Source organism: Engystomops pustulosus, chromosome 2 (assembly GCF_040894005.1).
Source record: "Engystomops pustulosus chromosome 2, aEngPut4.maternal, whole genome shotgun sequence".
Lineage (NCBI taxonomy): Eukaryota > Metazoa > Chordata > Amphibia > Anura > Leptodactylidae > Engystomops > Engystomops pustulosus.
The window spans coordinates 234,659,482-234,679,388 of record NC_092412.1 but is presented as its reverse complement, the minus strand read 5'-3'; the positions used below and the strand labels follow the sequence as shown (position 1 = coordinate 234,679,388).

Below are 19,907 nucleotides of genomic sequence, written 5' to 3'. Positions count from 1 at the left end.
TACTCGAGTATAAGCCTAGTTTTTCAACACAAAATTTGTGCTAAAACACCCTATCTCGGCTTATACTCGAGTCAACTAAAAAATTAAAGTCAAAACTTACCTTTCTGACATCACCTGTAGGTCCTCTTCTGTCTGAGACAGTCTGAGACAGAAGAGGACCTATGGGGGACGTCGGAAAGATGAGTACAGTGTTATTTTTTTTCCTACTACAGGGGCTGGGCAGGCTGTATGCTACAGGGGTTGGGCAGGCTGTATGCTACAGGGGCTGACAGACTATATACTGGGAGGCCGTAACCAATGCATTTCCCACCCTCGGCTTATACTCGAGTCAATAGGTTTTCCCAGTTTTTGTGTTGAAATTAGGGGTTTCGGCTTATACTCGGGTCGGCTTATACTCGAGTATATACGGTACTCTTCTTTATAAGAGATCTGCCTCTCCACGTTGGCTAAGCTTCATTGTTGAGGGTTTGATGTAACAAGGGGGCATATAATGGCAAAACATCTTCTGTCTCAGTGAGTAATTTATACACATTTATTAACATATATACTATTCAGAACTACAAAAGATATACGGTATTTGACAAGCTTTCTTGTAAATGTATCCTGAAAAATAGTGTGTAATTATGTATCCAGATCGCGAACATCAACAATTTCCATACTTAGAACTTTGTAGCTGACCGTGCATAGTCAAACGGCAAAACAAATGGATTAGATATATATATCCCCTAATCGATCCGTACATCTTCCCTCTCAGAACGTTGACTGGAGCATATAAAAAGAGACAGATTTCAAAAAGTCTCCGACCATTCTGAAATACACAATAGAATAACATTTGAGTATCATCCATAATCCTCTGATAGCTCGAAGGAGTGCGCTATCAGAAACTCAAGTGTGAAATGCAATTTTTCTTACATTACCCGTTTATAAAACTAGCATTATCTCTTGCTTGGTCTTATAATTGATGAAAGCATGAATAGACAAAACTTCAGCCACAGAACTCTACTGAGTCAAATTTAAAGCATGGAAACTTGAAAGAGAGAATATTATAAAATCACTGTAACACAGCGAACATTTGAAAAGGTTTATATTGGGTTTAAATTCCTTTTTCTTACAAATGCACCCTGCGACGCTGCAATATATTAAGAAACTACTTTCCTCAGATAACTAGTTTAGGATCTTATATGGTTTCATTAGAAAAACGTGGAGAGACACCGGCCTTGTAATAAATAGAATTTTCTGAAAAGCGCTTCAGAACAAAAAGTGATAAAAAAACGAAAAAAAAGAAAGAAACTAAAGAATATGAAGTCTCCTCTAAATATTAGTTTAAAGAGAAAAAATATATAATGAGTAATTTTTTGGCTTTGTAAAAAATCGGACTTTGGAACAGCTGTGTTTACCAACTACATCACATTGTGTAATGTAAAGAAAGTTAAATGGGGTTTTCCAGTTTTGTGACACTCTGAATCCTCAGAAGCCAAAATAACTTTAGAAAATGGAGGTAGCTCCATTCTCTGTGTAGTGGCCAAACCCGGGAATTGCAGCTAAGGTATTTTTCACATAAATTTCACAAACCTGAAAAACTCCTCCAAACTTATTTTCACTTATATTAATGCTATTTTATATTTAACTTTAACTTGTCATCAGATTGGAACACTTAAAGGGAACCTGTCATTTGAAATTGGTCTAATAAACCACTAACAGTATGCTGTGAAGCAGCTGAACACCTTCTAGATCATGTTTCTTGCATGGTCCAGTGTGGTGGCATCATCCAAAAAATCAACTTTAAAATGAGATGTAAATTGGCTATAAGGAGGCGGAGAGTTTAATACTGAGTCAAGCTCTCCTTGCCTCAGAACAGCCCCTTAATTTTAAATAATGCTCCTTTATCCACGGTCATCACTAACCAGATCTCCTGAAGTCTGACAAATGATGACAAAAAAAAAAAGGAAGGACCTCGGGACAGGTGGGGAACGCTTGATTTTAGTGTTAAAGTCTTGGCCTCCTTGACTGAGTACCATCAACTTAAAGGAAACCTACCACCACAAATCTACCTATAAAGGTAGATCGGGTGGTAGGTGAATCAATGGGACGTGAGGATAGCCCTTTTAAGGGCTAATCCTCACGTCCCCGCACTGTTTTGTAAACTTTTATTACCCTAATATGTTAATTTACTTATGCGGCTACTGGGGCGTGGAGTAGCCGCATCTGAGGTTACACGAGGCGGCTACTCCATGCCCCGGTAGCCACATTACCCCTCCTACTCACCATGTTCGGCGCGCAGCTGCTCGTAGCTGCGCGCCCTCGTCCGCCAATCCTGCCGTCTGCGCATGCGCAGAACAGCAGGCCCGCGTCTGTGCAGCCCCGGCTTCAGAGCAGTGACCGCGCAGGCGCGGGCCTGCTGTTCTGCGCATGCGCAGACGGCAGGATCGGCGGACGAGGGCGCGCAGCTACGAGCAGCTGCGCGCCGAACATGGTGAGTAGGAGGGGTAATGTGGCTACCGGGGCGTGGAGTAGCCGCCTCGTGTAACCTCAGATGCGGCTACTCCACGCCCCAGTAGCCGCATAAGTAAATTAACATATTAGGGTAATAAAAGTTTACAAAACTGTGCGGGGACGTGAGGATTAGCCCTTAAAAGGGCTATCCTCACGTCCCATTGATCCACCTACCACCCGATCTACCTTTATAGGTAGATTTGTGGTGGTAGGTGCCCTTTAACATCTCACTTCAGAGTTAATTTCTGGATGACATCACCACACTTGACCATGAAAGCAACATGAGTTAGAAGCTGGCCATTTTTTGATTACAGATGTTACTTTATACGCAATACATTCTATATGAGCAATGGTTACAACAATATAAATGAGACAAGTTAATGTAGCTGTGTATAGATAAGGATGTGCACTTAAAGGGATCAACTTTCAGCAAACATTTCAATTTGTTTGTGCAATGAAAAGTGATACAATTTTCCAATACAATTTCTGTATCAATTCCTCATGGTTTTCTAGATTTCTGCTTGCTGTTTTTCTAAAGAAAGCTTTTATGTTTACTTCCAGTAGATAGGAATCGGTCTATGGTCATGTGACGTCACACACAGGTGCACTAGCCGTTAGTATCATAGAGAGTAATCAGAGCTATCTTATACTAATGGTTTGTGCACCTGTGTGTCCATCACATGACCGAGGACAGGCTTGTTTACGCAAAAAGTAAACATAAATCTTTCTGTTAGACAGCAAGCAGAGATCTAGAAAACTATGAGCAAATGATACTGAAAGCATATTGGAAAAATGTACAACTTTTCCATATACAAACCATATCAATTATTTGCTGAAAGGGGACAGACCCTTTAATTTTTCAGAGAATCCAAAGTTCATGAAATCTGCAAGAATCTACTGTTACATTAATATCTACCAAAATGACTTCGCCTAAAACTAAAAGTAACTACCCTAATTATTTGGGGTAAGTGCACTCACTTACAGTTCTATGATGTATCTTTTAAAATGTAAAATTTGTAAATCCCTTATGTCTTCACTACCCTTCAGGAAGCTTAATGACATGATTTTGGGCCATAAGGCTTCTTGAAGTTCATGCTTGATGTCAAGGGAGCTGCCTTACATGGTAGCTAAAAGAGGCAGGGTTTTCCTTATTCCATCCTGAAAAACGTATTTGCATATTTTACCATAATCCTCCTAGTAGAGCATCGATGTCTATACGTCTCAATCTCAACCCACCTACAAGGTGTCCTTAATTGGCAGTCTCCATAGGGAGAACTCCTACCTCCCGACAATAGTAATGGTGCAATGCTTTCATTAATGTGTGGTGCTACTTACTGCAGAGTGATTGCGGAAGGATCTCTATAGATGGACATTTGTGGATGAGAAGTAGTTGTTCTGATGTAGAATATAATGAAACATAAACATGAACATAAAAATGAGTCCAAAGTGCTCTGTTTACACTATAAACCTATTACAGTACAGTTTAATTCTATAACAATACATTCAAAATTTCTCAATTCTCAGAAATACACATAGGAAGTAAGTCTTTGAGATATGTTTTTCTTTAAACGATTCTCACTGCTGTGATGATTTCACTAGTATTTTGTAAAAAAGGCTTATAGCCAGAAAAAAAAATATTACTCATAAATATTCTATTCAAAAGGGCAAGGCAAGGAACCAAAATGTAATTCCACATAAAACCAGGTGCAGTTCTACAAAAGACTTTTTAATGCAAGGTGTTTATAATAAGAGGGTTGACCGTTGTTGATCAAAGGCCAGTCAACAAAGAAGATGCCAAGGTAGCAGCCATCAACCCAGATGCTGTTAGGAAATGCATTCCAGAATTTGGCATCCTGTTGGGTTGATAACTGCCAAACACACCTCATGTGTGGCTATATCAGCTGGCTGGAATGAAGGAGCAGATCCCGTACTGAAGAAGAAGACAGAGACGGCACCTTAACGTGCCAGTAACATAAAGCGAAGTGTCACATTTAAACAACAATTTCATTGGAGCCATTTTTTTCCCTTTTACATTGGTAACATTTTGACTTCAGAAGCAGGTTTTCCTATTGTCTTTTATTTGTCTCTCAGAGGACTGTAAATGAATGGTAAAACATTAGAATAAAACAGATTTCCCACAGCTACACGTTGGGAAAACCTGTTGCATCGTGTTCCTAAATAAAGAATTTGATTAAAAAGTTTGCAAATATGACATAAATAGTGTAAAAACAATTGGAAGAAAGTCTATTCTGCTAAATCTCTGTTTTCGTAAAAAAAAAAATGGTAGAGCGTGCATATGTTAATGCGGAAAATAATGAGACTTGCGAGTGTTGACATTGATCTTTAGCAGAAAATATTGGCAGGCGTACTAAACATACATTTTACAATAGTTATTTACCTTGTTAGCATATTTCTATGGAATTGGAATTCCTACAGTGCAGAAACGGTGTATTTGTCCAAGATTAATTGTTCTATGGGGCAATGCATTGTGTGCGTATTATTGTATGTTTCCTCAAATCTGCATGCTCCGGAAAAGACAATGGATAATGGACATATTTATAATGGTCAAGGAGCCCAATAACAGTTCTAGATGTCTGTCATTTTTGTCTGTCATTTTTAAAAGTACATACTGCTCCTCACTTTTCTCTGCAGTTAATTAATTGATTGACTTATTCAATTCTGCTTCTCTTCTGCTTATTGTTGCATTTTGTAGCAAATGACATACTGAAATCCATTTCCTGATACCTTAATTATTTTATAAGGTACATTTTGTTCCTTTTCAAGATCTATTGGTCTCGGTACTTTTGCACATTTCAAAAAGGTTTAGAGACCCCCAGTAATTGTTGGCGGTTACTTACTGAAAAGTTGTGTCCTTTCTGATATACTCTAGACCAGTGATGGTGAACCTTTTAGCGACCGAGTGCCCAAACTGCAACCTCAAACCCTTATTTATCACAAGGTGCCTACAAACATTAAAGCAGTATCTTATTGCTGCCTGTTTTTCAACAGTGTTAAATCATACTGGCCTCCTGTGGACACCAACACAGTAGAAAGGAGGGAAATTTTGCATTATTTTGACTTCTTTTCAGGGTCCCTCTGTACAAAGAGAATCATGGGGCCAGCAGGAGGTCCTCCAAACGTAATTGGGCCCTTTCTACACATTCTCCCTCTTCCTACAGTCCCAAAAAGCCATGTAAGTATCATTTTAAAATATCGCTTAAAGCAGCATCTTTGCTTCCAAGTTGCTTGGAACTGCAGGAAAATTCTTTGAGTCCTGTCTGGTGTGCTGGGGTGATGGCCCGAGTGCCCACAGAAAGGGCTCGGAGTGCCGCTTCTGGCACCCGTGCCATAGGTTAGCCACCACTGCTCTAGACACTCTCTAATTTTTGAATTATTTGAGCACTCTTTTTTCATCGGTGTTTATAGCTCCTCCTACTCTGCTCACAAGATATTTCCTTTATCTATCGAGTGATAGATTTAAGCCATTTCCAATGCTTTGATTTTCAAATACTTCATTGCTTGTTTGACTTTAATGCTATATTATGGTAATGATGGGTGTGAATTTTCTTATTTAATTATGTGAGTAAGCTCTAGACTAAAGGGTCACTCTAACATTGCAAAAATCCACTTTGATTCGTCTGAGTGGCAACTTTAATATATTAATTAATACATATTTATAGCTTTTTGTTGGAATTAACAGCAAAGTGGCATCTATTGAGATACATACAATGTTTTTCAATCCTCTTTGGGAATGCATTGAGCCTGAAAGACAAACTTTGAGTCTAGAATTAATCTGGTAATAGAAAAGATCTCATCAAATGTTAAGGTAAAATGATCTTTTATGTTATATTGAAGTTTCCTTATCTCAAGGTTTTTCCACATACAGAACATGACTATATTTTGTCTTCATGTTTGTAAGTAGCGATATCAAGGTTAATCAGCTCAATCAATTGGAGCTCCCTGTAAATAAGACGTAGAAATGATTGTGTACACAGAATGAGCCAAGCAGATAAAGATTTTTTTTTTTTAGTGAAGAAACGTTCATGTACGTCAGAAAGTAAGATCTCTATAAGTAGGTTTTTTGTTGGAGCAAAATCGGGAAAGAGAAAAACAATAGTTTTCGGTCTTCAAAATGTTTCACTTTTTTTTTGTGACTCACTCAACTTATCAACTCAACTCACCCCTCTTATCACCTAAGACATCTTAATACAGATTTATTTTGTGAGTTGAGATGTGGTAGACAGAAGTATTAAAGCTGTCAATAGATTATGCATTCAATACAATAAATGTGATGTGCAAAATAAACCAAAAAAAGACAATCCTAAAAATAAATAAGATGCATAATTTATGATAAATAGATCTTGATCTACACAGGAGTGTAGCTATGGAGATCTATGGAATCGCAGGGGTGTCAAAGGAACATATAACAGAGTTTAAGTATAGGTAATTCTTACTTTCTGATATATTCAATGAGATTTATGGAATAAAGGGATTGGCCACTTGTCTCTGTGTTTGTATGTACTTCTGCCACCTGCCTCCTGAGAGCTTCAGCCTTTCCCTGTTCTCACTATGCTGCCCTCTGCATATATTTAGAACTTACTGTTTCTGTCTCCTAATGGCGCCATCCATTGTGTCTCTTTCTCTCACAGTCCATCTCACAAGAATGCAAATAAGTTTTCCAAGGTGTTAAATGGAAACAATACCTCCTTTTGCTACCTTGAAAGGCAGCCCCCTTAACATCAAGTATGACTTACATGAAGTCTAAAAATATGATGTGGGATTAAGCCAAACCAGTATATCTATTCCATAAGGAACAGATTCCCAACTGTAGACAGCACTGTTTCGACCTGATTGGGTCTCCTCAGTACAGCGTAGGGAACTGATTTGGCTATGTGAGAGGCTATTGACTAGGGTCAGACAGTAGGTGTTCTCCTTAAGGAGACAAAGTCCATCTCACAGACAGACATGGGAAGCCGGGGGTGGAGCGGAATGAGTCATAACTATCCTGCTGCATTCCCTCCTATTCATCAGTGCTCAGACATGTAAACAAAGGTCCACTGAGGGTTTGCATATAGCACTAAAGAAAGTAGCAAAACTTCTGAATCACTTGATGGACATTCAGGAATTGTTATTTAGGCCAAAAAGGCACATGAGCAAATTTTGTAAAAGAATGGCCAAATACTTTAATAATAAATAGGATTCCAGATATGTACATCCCATTTCTGCTAAGAGATCATAAACTTGTTGATTCCAAAAGTAATAGTAGGTCAGTATACATTTAGGTAAGCAGGTCATAAAGGAAATTAGAGCTGCAAGGGTAAAAATATTTTTCGACAACAGATTTAGCTATAATTTAGACATAATGGGACATTCCTTACGTCTTGTGTATACATTTTCTGACATGCACGTTCTGAAATCGTTGCAAATACTAGGAAATGTGTTACTATTTCCTGCTTTATGCCATTTTCAAGTGGATGTGGAAGGGCTTGAAGGGGGTATGGGTGGTGCCAGAGTGGCCATGTGATGCTGCTTTCTCTACATTGAAGGGCAAAGCACATTGCATTGTGTCGTAACTTAATACCATTCATAAGAATGAAAGGTAATGAGCTGCAGACGGAACATATAACAAATAAATGTTATGTGACTCAGGTCAGAAACCATAGAATTTGCTTCACCACGGCAGCACTTAAAAAGTAATTTGGAGCTGACATCAATGTAAAATTTTGACATTTGTCTAATATTTGTGCATTCTGTTAACCTATGACTTACACACATTATACAACACAGATACAATTCCAATATGAATTCACTTATATTAATATTTAATTATTATTGATTTATACAGCAAAATCATCTAAATTCATCAATTTAACTTATTCATGGCAGAACTTATGGACTCCCTGAAGAATGAACCATCGAAATATAGTCATGTAAAAATTACAGAAAACAGATGCGCTATTAAGAAAAGTATAATTAACAAAAACAATATGCGGTAATATCTCTCTGCAACGGCAATTAGAATTATACAGATTAATGCTCATAAATGAGTAGTTCATAAAGTGCGTACAATGTATTGTCAGCAACATTTTATGGAATCATTCTGGAAAATAAGTATGAAATGCTTATAAAAAGTTTAAACACATTAGATTTTCATATTCTATTTATCAGCTTTTAGTATTTTCTTTCCCTATCCTTCAACTTTTTTTTTTTTACTTTTGTTATACTTGTTCCTTTTATCATTATTCATGCAATTTTGATTGAGTGTTTCTGCCTCCAAATGTTTAAAATGCAAAAATATTTAAATATAATATTCAAAGACAGTCTGGAACTTGTAGTAAGTATCCTTTCAGAACTCAAAGAAATACATAGAGAAGAAAATATAAAACACATACAATTGGCATGTGCATCCTAGTGGCTTCGTCTCTGATGGAAATTCTGAATAAAGACTGTTATGCAACCCTAATGTCTAAACTTTACAAAATTGGACCCATTCTTAGGAAAATCTTCTTTTTTTTTTGTAAATAAAAATATTTAGAGGCTGATCCTAACGCAAGGGAGAGGAGAAGTGTTCCTGCTTTTCCATGTCCAAAGACATTTATAACCTGTGGGGGGCATAACTTATTCCAAGTGCAATGCCTCAAAATAATTTGAAAGACCAAAAAGTGTTTTCTGAAAATTTAATATGAAGAACCTTAGGTCCCATGCAGACAAACGTATGCTCAACCAGGCTGTAGCTCAAGCAAGCATACAGCTGGGTGCAGGAGAGAGGAGGGGCGAGCACCACCCCCTATTTATTGAAAGCTGAGTGGCCTGGCTCAGTCATGGTGTAGTGAGAGAGCCTGTGCTCAACATACTTTGACCGGGTGCCATAGAACTCTATGGGGACCATGATCTAGAAGCAAATCAGAGAGGTAGCTGATTCTTGCCCCCCCCCCTCATTAATCAGCTGATTTAATAATTTAAGCAATGGAATAGACACAGATCTGTACAATGTGTAAGGTAAATAATTATAACTTTCACTTTTTTCTATTCATGGAAAGAGCCACAGCTTAATTTATTACCGGTTGAGAGCTCTTCCTGATCTAGTGGCCTTCAAATCAGCTATTTTTTTCTGTTCTCTGTGTTGTGTTGGACCCATTAAAATTAATTGCATGTGGTATGTAGTAGGCTAGGCTGACTACTACACAGAGAATAGAGCTGTCTGTTTACGGCTCCAATCTCTGTTTATTAGATGCTAATATGGGGTTCTCACTTTTGTACTTGCAACAATACAACACTGAAGACCACCTTAAGTCACCAATGCTGATTAATAATTTTAGTCAGTAAAACTCAATTTCCAAGATGTCGAAACTCTATGATTATGAGGTGTAAGTAAATTTTCTACAGCCATGAAGTGTCGTAGCAACGAGAAACAGTTGGGGTAGCAGTCACTGTTCAGGTAAAAATATGTCATTTCCTTTATTTTAGAAGCATTAAATTTACAGTCATGAGAGTAAACAGTACGATCTGACGCGTTTCAGACCTATTAAGGTCCTTAGTCATAGATCTTTGACTAAGTACCTTCATAGATCTATGACCAAGGACCTATGATCGGACTGTATACTCTCTTTTTTAGTGCTTCTTATCCTGAACCAACAGTGAATGCTTGCATATCGAGGAGTGGGGAGGGAATCTCCTGAAGTCGTGCACCTGGGGTAGAGCGGCTCCGTACTTTTTGTCAAGTGGACCCCGAAAAATCTTGAAAACTTTTTGAGAAATATAAAATTATTTACAATGATTTTTCTTAATTTTTAAGAATATTTTTATTTGATCACTCCAAACTACTATAGTCTTTTAAAATTATTTGTCACCTAATACATTCATTATATATGTGCCTAAACATATTTTAACCTAATTTCATATTAAAACAACTATGAAGAAACTTTTGGAGAACTGAATTTCCCTTTTCAACCTGAAACAAGTAACTGGGACAGACATTTTTTTTTTTACACAAGCTGCTTAAATAGTTCACTTGGCAACAGTTTCAAATAAATACATTTTCTACTTTATTTATCAAAGTTTGTTTTGTTTTTAATAAATGTCTAAGCCTTTCCCGTAATTCAGTTTATGGTATTTTATGCAAATTTAAAATAATTAAAAATAATAATTTCCATGATCTGCTTTGTATAATTTTTAGTGTATAATGTCACTAGGGACAACATGAGCATCGTAATGTACGTCTTGTATAGCCTAGAAATACATAAAATATGAGTGTATAAAGTTTTCTACAATGTCGTCTTCTTAAGCCCCCAATTGCCAGCGGCCCAGATTTCTCTCATTAGAGCTTAGTGTTGCAAAATCCTGGTTCCTGATGTCGGGGGATTAATTACTTTTCTTTACTGACTCCGTAACAAAGAATAACACAAGTTTGAGCTGCTGCCAGGCACAAACAATGTCTTCACATCACTTTTATTACAAGAGGAATACATTGCTAGGTGGAGAATTTTTTTTTTTTTTTGTGACCATGTATGATTATATTTAGAAATAACGGCTTGTTTTAAAAAAAAAAATGTAACAAATAGAAAATAAATTAAAAAAATAAAAGATTAAAGCTAGGAATCGATTTTTTTTCGTGATTAGAAGACTTACCAAAAAGTAGTTAGATTAAGTACATTTTATTTTCTAGAGAAAGTCTTGGTAAACAGCTGCCTAATGGGGTATAACTTCCTAATGAATTGATTCTTTTTTTCCTAAAGGGTCTATATACATTTGAAAAGATAGCATAATGACTGTGCACTTAGGAATAATGTGGGCAGAAGCATGTTTTCTCCGTTTTGTATATTTATTTTCTAAATTACAACAATGCAAAATACCTGTAGCAAATGGCTTATTTACGGGCATTTATCTTAAGCGCATGTGAAAACCTAATGGAGGGAATAGTAAGTGCTTTATCTTTACACCAAAGTGAGGCAATGTAATTACAAGATGTTTGTTGTGATACACATTAAGCTGAAAGTTGAAATAAAAGTTTTCCATTTAAAAAATACGAAAAGTAAACAACACAAGTAAATTTCCATTTCTACCCATAGATGACAGTCTAATTTTATTCCTCTGTAAAGAATTTGAATGTCTGTGACTTTCCTTATTTTATTTGATAGAACAACAAAATATTTATTGTATACATGGAATCATTGAACGCAATTATAAAAAGTGGGAGTGTTCTAAACTATTCTCTTGTTCATACGACCTCAGCTCATGACCGGGATTGCTTAACGCCATTATTGTGTTTATCTGTTTGTTTTGTGTAGGAAGGGGCCGTCTTCGCGTTTGTTCCATATTGCCTAGGATATGCAGACGCAAGCAGGCAGGGTGATCTGGGGGGAGGGGGGTGTAGTGTAGTATAGGCAAAATGTCTTGTTTGTCCTGAGGCCAATGTCTCCATTACAGAGGGCAAAGAAAGCCACCAGCTATGGATCCAATGTGGGTCATTTACTAAGGGCCCGATTCACGTTTTCCCGACGTGTTACCCGAATATTTCCGATTTGCGCCGATTTCCCCTGAATTGCCCCGTGATTTTGGCGCACGCGATCGGATTGTGGCGCATCGGCGCTGGTATGCACGCGACGGAAATCGGGGGGCAAGGCCGAACAAAAACCCACAGATTCAGAGAAACCGCTGCATTAAAAAAAAAATGTGTCATGGAGCTCGCACTTACCTTCACTAGGAATAGGCCGGTGAACTGGAGTGCGTTCTGATGCTCTTCAGCGCAGCAGCGCCACCTGGTGGATGTCGGAGGAACTGGCTTAATGAATCCCGGCCAGACCTGAATCCACCGCAGAGAACGCGCCGCTGGATCGCGAATGGACCGGGTAAGTAAATCTGCCCCAATGTCTCAGAAAAACTACAAAAATGGACAAGAATCAATACCCTACATTTTTTCATTTATCTCCTGAAGAGAGTTATATTCAATGTTTGCCACTGGAAATGCATCAGAATACACTATTTATGGATATTCCAGATATGTGGGTTTCATGGGTTGCACATGTTGCCTTTCATGTGAGCTCATCCTTCAGACTTTATTAAAAGTTAAGTTTTAATACAATCTTCTATATTGTTCTTTGCTTGAATTGTTTGGTGATTTTGTCACTCCCAATATCTCACTTAGTTTGGGAGGTACCATTGGCTAGTCCCTCTTAGAGGGAAAATTGGGCAAGAACTCCAAACAGCATCATATTGCACTTCCCTCAAGAACTTTCTAGATGGTTCTAGATGGTTCACATAGCAAGGCTTGAAGTCAGGACCCTTTTCTAATTTGTTTTAAACTTTAACTCCTTGGGGCAGCTAAAAAGAAGATGTTATTAGTGTGGTATGAAATTCATGTTCATTGAGGTAGGCAGGACTATCATTTTTCTACCCATTTTATTTTGGGTCCAAAACATAAATTCTATTCTAAGAAATTTACAGCTATGCTGTTTCTTAGTCTTAATAACATTGCTATTGTAGACATCATGAGGTCCCTTTGTACAATTATAGGGGGTGAATTTTCACTATATTGTCTGGTTTTACTTATTATGTTTTGAGACTTATTTGTGTAAGTTGAGCCTGGGACACATGTGCCTCAAGTGTGACAAATACGACCCATGTGGGACAAATATTTCTCAAGTGGGACAAATATTTCTCAATTAGGACAAAAGAGTCTCCAAAAATTAGTAAAAGAAACTATACAATGTGGTGATATGTCACATTCAGTGGCTTCATAGACACTACAGATAAAGGTGTGCATATATATCATACAAAAAAGATAGATAGATAGATAGATAGATAGATATGAGAGATAGATAGATAGATAGATAGATATGAGATAGATAGATAGATAGATAGATAGATAGATAGATAGATAGACAGACAGATCTGAATCTGGCTTTGTCTGATCCTGTCAGCGGTCTATCATGGCTTTCGAGATGTAATGCGGAATGCCCTATAGGTTTTAGCTCTGTTTGCTTTAGAGATGAAGAAATATCAGGTGACACTGTGTGATGTCTGTGCAGCATACAGTGAGGAAAGGAATCTCTCTTTGTGCCATAATTGCTCAATCCAGCAGCTTCAGACCTTTATTACCTGTAATGTTTAGATTCCAGTAATACTGAAGACCCCTCCAGTCAGACTCTCACCTTGCTCATTCACTGAAACATCATCTCTACAATAACTAATGACCCCTGGCACCCTTTGGCCTTTGCAGTCTTTTCTTTCTGCTCATCATCCAGTGGAAAAAGATTTAGTTTATAGAAGCTCCTGAATTTATGTCCATCACTCTCATAAAAGCAGTTTAATTTTCTAATATCTCATTTCATTAAGTCCATTATTCTCAATGTTATAAAGCCTTAAAATGTGTCTACTTTACAGCAATGAGTGTAGGGCATAGACATTTTACATTAAACAAGATATGGAGTTTGATATTGATGGTTTATTCTCTGAAGTTCACAAAGTCAAACCCCACTTATCCATTCTTGGAATAATCAGTCAGTTAGAAAGGAATCATAGAGATGCGTAGGCCGGCATAGGCATTACATACACGAAACAGATATTTATGAACTATTTGAAGATTTACTTTCTTTAAGGGCTTAGTCAGACAGCATATCCAAAAAATTCAGATGCGTAATGTTCTGGAGGAGTCAGCATTGTATCCGCACTAGTTTTTCACATCCATATGTCATCCATTTTTATCACAAGCACATAAAATCCAGATAACTTCTAATCTACTTCCTGCCCATTTGATTTGTCAGAATTTGAGAAAAACGGGCCACATACTGATGTTATCCATGTGTCGTCCATTCTTTTTAGGGGATTCATTGACTTCTTTAGCGGTCTGTAGTCTGTATGTGGGAAGAAAATAGAACTTGTGAACAGACCCATAGAAATCTGTATTATTATATATAATATAATATAATATATATTCTATATAATATAATATATATTATATATAATATAAATATTATTATATCTGTATTCTATCCACAAAAAATCGATAGCATATGGATGTCTAAAATGCCTGTATGAATGAGCCCTTAGATGTTTTCTAACCTGCAATGTTCGCATCCGGTGTTCAGGCTCAACTTCCCCAATGATAACTCCTGCAATTGGTGCTGACATCAAACACAGGTGTTACCTCTGGAAGAGTTGCCCCTGGTGACATCACTGAAGGGACTATACTAACCTGCCATGGACCCCGATTCACTTGATCATGAAAAACAGACATTGTTTTACAACATTTTGTACCTAAGTGTCCGTTTTAATTAAACATGTTGCACACTTCTGACATCCATTATTTTTTCATTTAAGAATTGTATCCTAACAGCCATATGTTTTTCACATACAGTTTGGATGCAATCCAATGTTTATGTATGTGGATGTATACACAAATCAGTTAAAACTATTCATGCTGTTTTTTTAATGGAACAGCTACATGGTCTGATTAAAAAAAGTGAGCATAATCCATGTTGAAATTGAGCTCATCCCCATTTCATTCTTAGGTCTTACTTATTGAATGAAACCCATATTTATCATAAATTTTACATGGATGATCTTACCAGAACATAGGTGTAAAAAAGTAAAATTTTTGTTTATTGGAATCAAAATAAAGTATTTCAATTACATAAAGCATCTGACATGCTAGAACAAGGTGTGCAGACCCTAAACTCCCCCACAACCCCTGTCGCCTACCTAACAATCCTTGTAAACTCTAGTGGTAATGGACTTCTGGTCGACAATCTCAACACAGGAAAAATGACAAGACATAGAGTGAAAAACAACAGATAACAGACAAACAAGCAAAGTTAGAACAAGGTCAACTAGATCAAATCCAAGATGGTGGAGATGCACAGAATTTAATAGTTAAATAACATAGAGACAAAGCTATAGTAAATTGCAAGAAAATCAGACAACAAATGCAAGAGGACTGAATTAAGTAGCAACTAGTAATTAGGACAGGGGCAATATATATAGGAGTTTCTGGACGCCGCCCGCAGCAACTGACTGGTTTAGCTCTTCATCACTCAATCTACAGCTGAACACAAACTTAACTCAAAATATGATACCGAGATTTCTCCAGGGAACTGATACTAAAAGGCAACTTTCAATCAAAAGAGCCCTGGGAAGGATTTCAAGGCCAGAAGCCTGAAACCTGATCCCATTCAGAAGGTCCTGATAGCTTCCTACTTTTAAACTTTGCTATCATTGCTCGATAAATAGATGACATTTGAAATATTTAAATAAATGAACAACTATGTGCAAGTTATACTAACCAACAGTCCAGTTTTAAACATTAATCCTATTATTATAAATTATCAAAGCTCCATTGGGCAAAACTAATAAGCCAACACTTAAACTCGACTATGGAGACCAATTAGCACGAATTCAGTGATATCCATCATACTGAAATTATACACCAAACCCTCTCTATACTAGTACTGTACTATTTTTATGAAATAATTTTTCTTCAAGGACTTATAACCTAAAAATACCCATAGTTTGCATCTGATTGCATATAGTAGCCACTTTCTGCACTGGAATACAATGATAAAACTTAATCACACTTCCAAGTGCTAGGAGTTAAAATTAGATTATTATATATCCTTGTGGAATAGGAAGCAAAAAATATTCCCATTCAGGGAATTAACAAGTAATCCATCTTCAAGGTGTCTTTTAGTATCTTGTATCCCGTGAGAATCTCACTTTGAAAGTTTTATTATTTTCAGAAATTTTCTTTATATGATCTAGTTATTATTTTAGATATCTGGGAGTATTGATTAATTTGAATACAGAAGAACGAAAATAGGTAAAATTCATTTGGTTAAAAAAACAACAAGAATAATTATATATTATAATATTTAGAATACTGAAATATGTTTTTTTTTACAATTAAAATTAGAAATTCAGTGGGGTGTATCATGCTTTGAATAGGTTGTTATGGTGGACAAGGGATAAAAAAAGTCACAATTCCTGGGACATTTGCAAATTTTAAGCCTTTTGTGATATGTGTGCCTTTTTTTCAAAAAGGAGTACAAGGGAGCACAGAAGTCATCTTCAGCATTTTAATTGATCCAGCATGTGCTGGCATATACCTCCTGGTGACACTGTGCGTCAGCATATGGGAAAGATTGGTGCTCTCCAGTAACATCAAGAGGAGCACAGATCATCCTCAAATGCTGTTGTGCAGCACACAGTCACATAAGCCTGTAGCAGTAATACAGTTTACAGTTATACAATGTTATTGTGGGTGTGATTTGGATCTGGGCTCAGTATGTGAACCCAATCTAAATTTCAAGGGCTTGGACTCACTCTGCCGAATTGGAACTTCTATGGGTCCACTTATCAATAGTATTAATACATCAGCCCCAAAAGTGCAATATTTGGATCAGGGCCACCATATAACTAAAATTGAGCTAACAACCCCCTCCCACAAAGTACGCATGCATGCTGCATCAACATATACACAGCACCATAATCATATACAATATATATATATATATATATATATATATATATATATATATATATATATACTGTCCAGCAGCAGCCTCCCTCATTAATAAGATGTCCAGATGCAGACTCCACTCAATAAAATGATTAGCACCACCTTCCCCTTTTTAATAAAATGACTAGCAGCAGCCTCCACTCAACAAAATGTCCAGCAGCAACTTCCACTCAATAAAATGTCCAGCAGCAGCCTCCACTCAATAAAATTCCCTCCCAGAAGCTGCCTCCTCTCAATGGTATGCCCAGCAGCAGCCTCCACTCAGTAAAATGTCTAGCATCAGCCTCCCCTCAGCAAAATTTCCAGCTGCAGCCTCCACTCAGCAAAATGTTTAGCAGCAGCCTCCACTCAGAAAAATGTCCAGCAGCAGCCTCCACTCAGCAAAATGTTTAGCAGCAGCCTCCACTCAATAAAATGTCCAGCAGCAGCCTCCACTCAGCAAAATGTCTAGCGGCAGCCTCCACTCAATGAAATACCCAGAAGCCACCTCCACTCAGCAAAATGTCTAGCAGCAGCCTCCCATCAGCAAAATGTTCAGCAGCAGCCTCCACTCAGCAAAATGTTCAGCAGCAGCCTCCACTCAGCAAAATGTCTAGTGACAGCCTTTACTCGATGAAATGTCCAGCAGCAGCCTCCACTCAATGACATGTCCAGCAGTAGCCTCCACTCAATGAAATGTCCAGCAGCAGCCCCCACTGGGTATAATATAACTGATGCATATAGCAACATATCTAACATTTCTATACGTATCAATATCACACTGAGGTATAGCAAATTATTTAAGGATTTTTCAGCTTGAGTTTTTAATGTTGATCCCAAGGTCATAGATTGTTTTAAATCCCTGAAAGCCTTCTTATTCTTATCCTACATGAAAAAGAAATAAAACTTGTCCCTTTATCATCGCGTATTCATCTCTTAATGTACCAGAGCACTCATTGCATACACTTGTCCCACCTGTTATGTGAATGCATACACAAGAAATACTGAAGATGTTTTTGAATACAATGATGAATTTAATGAATTGAATGGCAATCCATTGTAAAGATGGACTTAATGAGAATCTCTCCAAAGAATAAAATACAATAATCATACAATCTTTTAGAAAAGTGAAGATGTAACAATAACAGAAGTAGAAGGATACATTATTGCCAATGGTTTGCATTTCTATAGATGTATTTTTCTGTATGTTTCTAGTAGATAGAGGGGTCATAAGTGATGCATAGATGTAGAGAAGTATAATTATTTTCTAGATGTGAAGTAAATTTACTGTATAACATGAAGAATGTTGAGCCAAGTTTTTTTTTATAAAGGCTGACACCAGGAAAGCTACCTGGAAATTAGGATTATGAAAGAATGGTGCTCATCAACATTCAAAAAGATTGTTAAATTAATTTCCCAAAATACACAAAGGGCCACATTTATCAAAATAAGTGCAAACTGCTCTATGTGCTGTTTGCCTGTGTAGTGTGCAGGGGGCTGAAGTTTCATAAAATGGGTTACACAGTCTTCATGGATATGGCGCCCCCTGCACTGCTCCAGCAGAATGCACCAACTTTTTTTGTGGGCACCTTCAACATAGAGCATGCAACACAATTGCTTCAGACACCAGGTGATGAATCTACCATCAGGTTGAAGGTTTAGACTAGGTATAAACCAAGCTCACTTACATGCTGGTGTGTGCCCTCTCTGGCAGGATCTGCTCTTCTTTTAGCTTCTAATGTGCTGTTTTTTACAAAATAATGCTTTACAAATTATACATATGAGACTGAGGGGCTCCAGGCTCCATTAACACCTATCTCTTATTTGCATAGTTTTAAAAGCCTTTTTGTGTAACAACTAGGGCATAAGAAGATAAACAAAGAGCATATCCAGCCACAGGGGGCACACACACCGGCATGTTATTGTGCTTTTTTACAATCCTTCATCCTGGTGGTAGATGTCCTTTAATTTGCTTACAATTTGAGTGTTTGGAGGTCTGGCTGCTAGGATTGTTATCAATCAGGACAATAAGGAACAAAAAGTTCCGTGTGGTTCCTCAGACTCACCCTGTGATCCATAAAGTTTTATGGCGCTTCCTAGACAACTGTCTTGGAAGTTCCATGGAGAAATGGATGAAATGCAAGTCAAACATCTGCACCCATACTTTATTCCATAAGGAGGCAACTTTTCTTCTCCATTCTCCTGTTTCCTTGTGATGTCAATAGGAGATGAGTCCTTTTGTAACAAAACCACTTTAAAAAGTAAAGTTCTGTAGATTAGTAAACACTGGCCACCTACAACCACAACTCAAAGAAGCTAAGGAACATCCAACAGCCTTTTTTACAGTTGTGTTTGAAGTCAAACACTATTTACTAAGCTTTTATTCTCGTTGTAGTGGAACATGTAGGTAGCCAGTCTGTCAAGTAGATGCTCACATGTTTTTCCAAGACCACAGTGACACCAATGTGGGGTCGTTGAATTCCCATCCATCAGACATAAGCAATGTGAGCTAGGCTTCAATCTTATGATGCTCCTTTAAGGATTTGTATGCTTTTACGTATTTTTAGATGTGTTCTTTATAGTATTTTTAGAAGATTACATTATATGCTGACAGCGGATGTTTTCCCATTCAATTACTTTCTAAGTTAAGCTTTTACTGTCTCTTATGACAACTCGTTTTGACGATCTCAAAGTTTCAAGATTGACAGCACTCTGTATGAGAATAACTTTCTCACTGTTCCATTATTATATATAGGCAGCTGAGGACTGAAATTTTATTTCCATTTTTCTGACTTTCTTTCCCAAGTTCACTCTTGTCATGGTTCATAACCAACATCGTCATATATTTACTTACTTTACTTTTACTTTTGGAGTTCTAATAATTTTATTGACAGTTTTTAAAGCATCACATCAGTTTGAACAT

The 19,907-nt window shown here is 37.3% G+C and overlaps 1 protein-coding gene across 3 annotated transcripts in view; it reads left to right on the top strand.

Annotated features, from left to right (window-relative positions):
* Nucleotides 1-19,907, top strand: part of CADM2 (cell adhesion molecule 2) — a 1,001,095-nt gene that overhangs the window by 658,254 nt on the left and 322,934 nt on the right. The window lies entirely within an intron of this gene.